This window comes from Sphaerodactylus townsendi, unplaced genomic scaffold (assembly GCF_021028975.2).
Source record: "Sphaerodactylus townsendi isolate TG3544 unplaced genomic scaffold, MPM_Stown_v2.3 scaffold_786, whole genome shotgun sequence".
NCBI lineage: Eukaryota > Metazoa > Chordata > Lepidosauria > Squamata > Sphaerodactylidae > Sphaerodactylus > Sphaerodactylus townsendi.
This window is the reverse complement of record NW_025951008.1, coordinates 1-7,003: the sequence shown is the minus strand read 5'-3', so window position 1 is coordinate 7,003 and position 7,003 is coordinate 1. Positions and strand designations below refer to the sequence as shown.

The 7,003-nt window shown below is 49.3% G+C and overlaps 1 non-coding gene across 1 annotated transcript; it reads left to right on the top strand.

Annotated features, from left to right (window-relative positions):
- The first annotated feature begins 837 nt into the window (after window positions 1-837).
- TRNAA-GGC lies at window positions 838-909 on the top strand. The gene has a single exon. It is a non-coding gene; the product is annotated as a tRNA-Ala (tRNA).
- Window positions 910-7,003: the final 6,094 nt, after the last annotated feature.

The window sequence follows — 7,003 nt, the reverse complement described above, 5'->3', positions numbered from 1 at the left end:
CACTGTTAAACCCCACTGATTTTCATGCGAAGAACTAAAGCGCGATCCTTTACCTGGGAGTAAGCTCGGTTGCTGGCAATGGGGCTTGCTTCTGAGTAAACCCTCCTAGGGTCGTGATTCACCCGTTGGAAGAGTTGCACGGTTGCTTCAAAGCAAAGCCACCGACTACCACCAAGCGAACTCCCGAGTAATGCACGCCTCGGAGCCAACTGTTTTTTTCTAAACTAAAACCTCAGTATTCAGGACAAATTGCCGTGTTGGCACTTTGCGATAAGTAAGTGGGTTTTGGGTTGCAATTTGGGCACTCGGTCTCAAAAAGGTTCACCGTCACTGTCATAGCCTTTCTGAAGAACTCAGTAGATACCCTTTTCCAGTGGCGTATCTGCAATGGAAACAGGGGGGATCAAATGTCCCCGGGTGCAATGGTGGGAGGGGGCACCAAATTGCCCCCACTCCCTTCTTCCCCCACAACGCCCATCAGAGCCACCCCCGGCCTCCCTGTAGGCTACCTCCTGCCCTCCCCAGGTCTTGGACACTGTCCGAGGACCTGGGGAGGGGAGGAGGCGGCCTGCAGGGAGGCCGGGTGCAGCTCCAACAGGCGCCGCTGCAGTGCCTGTCCAAGCTGCCCCTGCCCCTGAGCGTGGGGAGGGGTGAGGGCAGGGGGTGCTTGGGGCAGGTGTTGGCCCTGGGTGCCATTTCCCATTGATACGCCTCTGCCCTTTTTCTAGTTGAGATAACATTTGTCATAGTATCAATGTTCGGTGGCTCTGCCGCCACCGAACGCAGCGGCCTATGTGGGACATAATAGAAAGAATATGTTTAATAGAAAGAACGGGAGGTGTTGTGGCTCAGTGGTAGAGCATCTGCCTGGCATGCAGAACCTCCCAGGTTCAATCCCCGGTATCTCCAGTGAAAAATGGACCAGGTAGTAGATGATGAGGAAGACCTCAGGCTGAGACCCTGGAGAATTGCTGCCAGCCTTAGTGTACAGTGCTGATCTTGATGGATTGATGATAGGGAGGAGCCGTGGCTCAGTGGTAGAGCATCTGCCTGGCATTCAGAATGTCCCAGGTTCAATCCCCGGCATCTCCGGGTAAAAGGATCAGGTAGGGGGTGAAGTAAAAGACCTGAGGCTAACTTCCAGTCTGAGTAAACAATTATGATCTTGATGGACTAAGGATCTAATTTGATTTACCGTATATACTCGTGTATAAGCCGAGGCATCTAATTTTACTGCCCAAACCTGGGAAAACTTATTGACTCGGGTATAAGCCGAGGGTGGGAAGCCAGGAGGCAGAGGGAGCTCCTTATTTGAGCAGTGACTCCCCCTGATGTCACTGCCCAAATAAGGAGCTCCCGGGGTTTGACCAAGCCCAGCCAGCCAGGGTGCCTCGGGATTCCCCCTTCACCCTCGGAGGAGGGCAGCAACAAACAGCTTCCAGGCGGCAGGGAGGTTGTCCCGCCCCCGCCCCCAGCCTCCTTGTGTTGGATAGAAAATGGTGACTTGGGTATAAGCCGAGCGGGTCAATAAGTTTTCCCAGGTTTGGGCAGTAAAATTAGGTGCCTCGGCTTATACACGAGTATATACGGTATATCAAATTAGATCCTTAGTCCATCAAGATCCTTAGTCCATCAGGGCTGAAAAACTCAACTTATACGCGAGTATCTATGGTAAGTCACTTTCATGGCCCCCCTTGGCTTTCTCTTGACATTTTATTGTATAGTGTGCGGAAGGGTAAATAATGTCGTCTAGACCAGACGGACAAGAGCCTTCAGAAGCTGTTCCTTGGGTGCGTATATATGTGAGTGAGTATTAAATAATAAATTGTCTTTTGTATGAGGCATAGAGATGCTACAAGGACACAGATAATGCCCACATATTCAAGATGGATACGACGCGCCCAACGTTCATGGTTTAAGGAGCTTTCTTCTCAAGGAACTATTTGCATAATGGCTTTTTTCACCCAGACATCTTTCTTCTGGCAACAAGAACAGCAAATCTGTATTGATGATTGCTGTTAAATAAGAAGCCCCGTTTCAGCTCATGTTAGGCTCGGCCTAAGATGAAAAACAAAAACAAATTATCCACGAGAGAGAAAACAAAATCTATTCTGTCTTAGTGACGGGGTGTCTATTTCACATCCCAGTGAGCTGATCAATACATTTGCTGGGCGAGCAGACGTGACAGAAATAACACCAGCGAAGGGGAAAGGAATTAACGCAGCCACACGTGTGTGTAGTTTGAATATGGTGATGCCTCATCTAGTTACCACTCAGTTCAACCCTAGCTAGGTATGAAGCTTTAAGTGCTAATTCTGTCCTCATCTGGATTCTGTGCGCTGCATACGTTTTATCGTACTCATTCCGTTCACACAGCACGTACAGCGAGGAAGCGTATAACCGACTGTGTTCATTAAATAGATCTTGGATAGAAGTAGTATGGGCTTTCTTATTATACGTGCTGCTCCACTCTGGAAATAGCCAAAATCCAGTGGTGGGTTTGCTGGTCGTCTTGACTCCAAGCACCTGAGCTGTTCCAAGAGATTTGTGGAATCCAGAAATGTGCCACGGGGCCGTACAAATCTGTACAATTACACTGACATGCATTCCAGTTGTGTGTGGGAAGTCCATTTGAACATTAAGAAACTGCCCTATGCTAAGTCAAGCTGTTGGTCCATCTTGGTCAGCATGGGCCAGATATGTAGCCAGTGGTTCTCAGAGGCCTTTTCCAACATCTGTACTTGATACTCTAAATGTACTCTAACTGTACTGTACTTGATACTCTAACCTGGGTAGCTTTAACAGGGGCTTGGACAGATTTATGGAGGAGAAGTCGATTTATGGCTCCCAATCTTGATTCTCTTTGATCTGAGATTGTAAATGCCTTAACAGACCAGGTGATCGGGAGCAGCAGCAGCAGCAGGCCATTGCGTTCACATCCTGCACGTGAGCTCCCAAAGGCACCTGGTGGGCCACTGCGAGTAGCAGAGAGCTGGACTAGATGGACTCTGGTCTGATCCAGCTGGCTTGTTCTTATGTTCTTATGTTCTTAGAGGTTGAAACAAACACCTTCTGTGTGCAAAGCAGGTCCTGAATCACCAGTCTACTTGAAGGACAGCAGTGTGAGAAATATAGAAGGGATTTGTCCCTCTCAGTTGTCTTTGATGTCTGATTGCTCCATTGGGGAGAAGGACCATGGCTCAGTGGTAGAACATCTGCTTGGCATGCCGACAATCCCAAGTTTGATCCCCAGCATTTCCAGTTAGAAGGATCAGGGAAGGAGGTGATGTGAAAGACCTCCATCTGAGACCCTGGACAGCTTCTGGCCACCAGAGTAGACAAGATTGACCTTAATAGGCTAAGGGTCATCATGTCATCAGCTTCATGGCATAGCCAGGTAAAAGAATCTGATAGTAGCTGATGAGACCCTGGAGAGCCACTACCAGTCAAGAAAAGACAACCATCTTGATAGACCAATGGCCTGGCTCAGTACAAGGCAGCTACGAAGGGGCTGTGGCTCGGTGGTAAAGCATCTGCTTGGCATGCAAGAAGATCCCAGGTTCAAGCCCCAGCATCTCCAGTCAAAAGGACAGGGCAGGAGGTGATCTAAAGAACCTCTTCCTGAGACCCTGGAGAGCAGCTGCCAGTCTGAGTAGACAATACTGACCTTGATAGACCAAGGGTCCAATTCAGTAGAAGGCAACTTCATGTGTGCATGAGTATCCCAACTCCATGCTAGGGTTCACCTTTCCAGCTTGCGTGGAAAATTCAGAACCTATCATCGTATTTCAGCTGTGACTTGGACGGGAGTCAACCCACTGTCGTATTTCAGCTGCGACTTCGACAGGATTCATTATGGCTCCGCCACTGTGCTCTTGGCATTTGAGACCGTGTGGCGCAAAGGTCAGCCCAATGGCAGTGCAGAAACCCCAGGAGACCCAGCTCCCAACCTCTGCTTGAGTCCAAAAAAAATTGTCCCTAATTGGATTGTTGCGAGGATTGACTGGAGGGAAAATTCATAAAGGCTGCAACGTGGAACTTGGGGAGGGGGGGATCGATAGTAATGCAGTAATACTGGAAGCCAATTATTTCCAATGGTCTGGCTGCTTCCCAGCCATGCCTTTTCATAATTAGCAGGGTGCCTGTCAACAGAAGCGAAACATCATTTGCAATGTAGCCACTGTTAAAAGCTGATTTTCATGCTCTGTGCTGGCCCATCCTTTCCTCCTCCTCCTCCTCCTCCTCCTCCTCCTCCTCGGGGGGGGGGGGGTGGGGGGGGGGGGGGGTGGGGGGGGGGGGGGGTGGGGGGGGGGGGGGGTGGGGGGGGGGGGGGGTGGGGGGGGGGGGGGGTGGGGACTCCTCCTCCTCCTCCTCCTCCTCCTCCTCCTCCTCCTCTTCTCTTCTTCTTCTCCTCTTCTCCTCCTCCTCTTCTTCTTCTCCTCTCATCCTCCTCCTCTTCTTCTTGTTCTCTTCTTCTCCTCCTTCTTCTCCTCCTCCTCCTCTTCTTCTCCTCTTCTTCTCTTCTTCTACTTCTTCTCTTCTTCTCCTCTTCTCTTCTCTTCTCTTCTCCTTCTTCTCTTCTTCTTCTTCTTCTTCTCTTCTTCTTCTTCTTCTCCTCCTCCTCCTCCTCCTCCTTCTTCTTCTCTTCTTCTCTTCTTCTTCTCCTCCTCCTCCTCCTCCTTCTTCTTCTCTTCTCCTCCTCCTCCTCCTCTTCTCCTCCTCCTCCTCCTCCTCTTCTTCTTCTTCTTCTTCTTCTTCTTCTTCTTCTCCTCTCCTCCTCCTCCTCCTCTTCTTCTCCTCTTCTCCTCCTCCTCTTCTTCTTCTCTTCTCCTCCTTCTTCTCCTCCTCCTCCTCCTCCTCTTCTTCTTCTTTTCTTCTCCTCCTCTTCTTCTTCTTCTTCTTCTTCTCTTCTTCTTCTTCTCCTCTTCTCCTCCTCCTCCTTCTTCTTCTCTTCTTCTCTTCTTCTTCTCTTCTTCTCCTCCTCCTTCTTCTTCTCTTCTTCTTCTTCTCTTCTTCTTCTTCTTCTCCTCTTCTTCTTCTCCTTCTCCTCCTCCTCCTCCTCCTCCTCCTCCTTCTTCTTCTCTTCTCCTCCTCCTCCTCTCCTCCTCCTCCTCTTCTTCTTCTCTTATTCTTCTCCTCTCCTCCTCCTCCTCTTCTTCTCCTCTTCTCCTCCTCCTCTTCTTCTTCTCTTCTCCTCCTCCTTCTCCTCCTCCTCCTCCTCTTCTTCTTCTTCTCTTCTTCTTCTTCTTCTCTTCTTCTCCTCCTCCTCCTCCTCCTCCTCCTCCTCCTCCTTCTTCTTCTTCTTCTTCTTCTTCTTCTTCTTCTTCTTCTTCTTCTTCTTCTTCTTCTTCTTCTTCTTCTTCTTCTTCTTCTTCTTCTGGTTTCTTTGATGCCAGGCAAGAGAGGGAGATGAAATGGAGTGAGCAAAACAGTTTCCATCCCACAATGCAGCTAGACTTTGCTTTCTCGTGTCGGTTGACCACTAAAGTCACAGATCGGATATGCAGCTTTTTAAATGTAGAAGAAGAAGAGTTTGGATTTATATCCCCCCCTTTCTCTCCTGCAGGAGACTCAAAGGGGCTTACAATCTCCTTGCCCTTCCCCCCTCACAACAAACACCCTGTGAGGTGGGTGGGGCTGAGAGAGCTCAGAAGAGCTGTGACTAGCCCAAGGTCACCCAGCTGGCGTGTGCGGGAGTGCCCAGGCTAATCTGAATTCCCCAGATAAGCCTCCACAGCTCAGGTGGCAGAGCTGGGAACCAAACCCGGTTCCTCCAGATTAGAATGCACCTGCTCTTAACCTCCTATGCCACTGTACTTTGTTTTATTCATATCCTGCCTTTCACTGCAAGGGGGACCCAAAGCAACTTACATTATCTGTTTTATCTTCATAACAGCCACATGAAGTCCATTAGGCAGACAGTGCATTACTTGTCCAAGGTCACCTAGCAGGCTCCCATAGCAGAGTGGGAATTTGAACCTGGTTCCAATCCTCTAACCACTACATCGTGCCGGTTCTCATACATCAGGTGTTTTTCCAGGTGTTGTCGCTGTGATCATGCAACAGATGGTTTATATCAGGGGTCTGCAACCTGCAGCTCTCCAGATGTTCATGGACTACAATTCTGCACTAACTGAAGTTCCCAGGTAGTGTTCATGGGCAGGGCCATGAAAGGGGCATTAAAGCAGTCTAGCCTCAAGGTAAGAGTGTTATGCAGAGTGACTAATCAAATACACACTATACCAGTGGTGGCGAACCTATGGCACGGGTGCCAGAGGTGGCACTCAGAGCCCTCTCTGTGGGCACATGCAAACTGAGTCGCCCCCCACCCCCACACATCTAGGCTGGCCTGGGCCGCTGGGCTTGATTATTAGCATTAAACCTAAAACCTAGTTTTGGGGAAGCAGTGTAGGACTAAAGCGTGATCCTTTACCTGGGAGTAAGCTCGATTGCTGGCAATGGGGCTTGCTTCTGAGTAAACCCTCCCAGGGTGGTGATTCACCTGTTGGAAGAGTTGTATGGTTGCTTCAAAGCAAAGCCTCCAACTACCACCAAGCTTACTCCCGAGTAACGCACGCCTTGGAGCCAACTGTTTTTTTCTAAACTAAAACCTCAGTATTCCGGTTAAATTGCTGTGTTTGCACTTTGCGATAAATAAGTGGGTTTTGGGTTGCAGTTTGGGCACTCGGTCTTGAAAAGGTTCGCCATCACTGCACTATACCAGTGGTGGAGACGGCACCTTTCAGGATGTGCCCCTTTCTATTGTGGTCTGGAATGATTAAATGTTCTGTTTTTATGTTCATCATTTAGAGGACTCTGAAACTGCTGCATAGGCATCTTGGAAATGTTGTGTGTGTGTGTGTGCGTGCGTGCGTGCGTGCGTACGTACGTTTCCATCTTGTGCATTTGGTCTCCCGCTCCCCCCTTGCCCCTCCCCCAATAAATGAATACATAGGGATTGTGGTGAGTTAATTTTAGGCTTAGATTTTATTGATTGATTCAC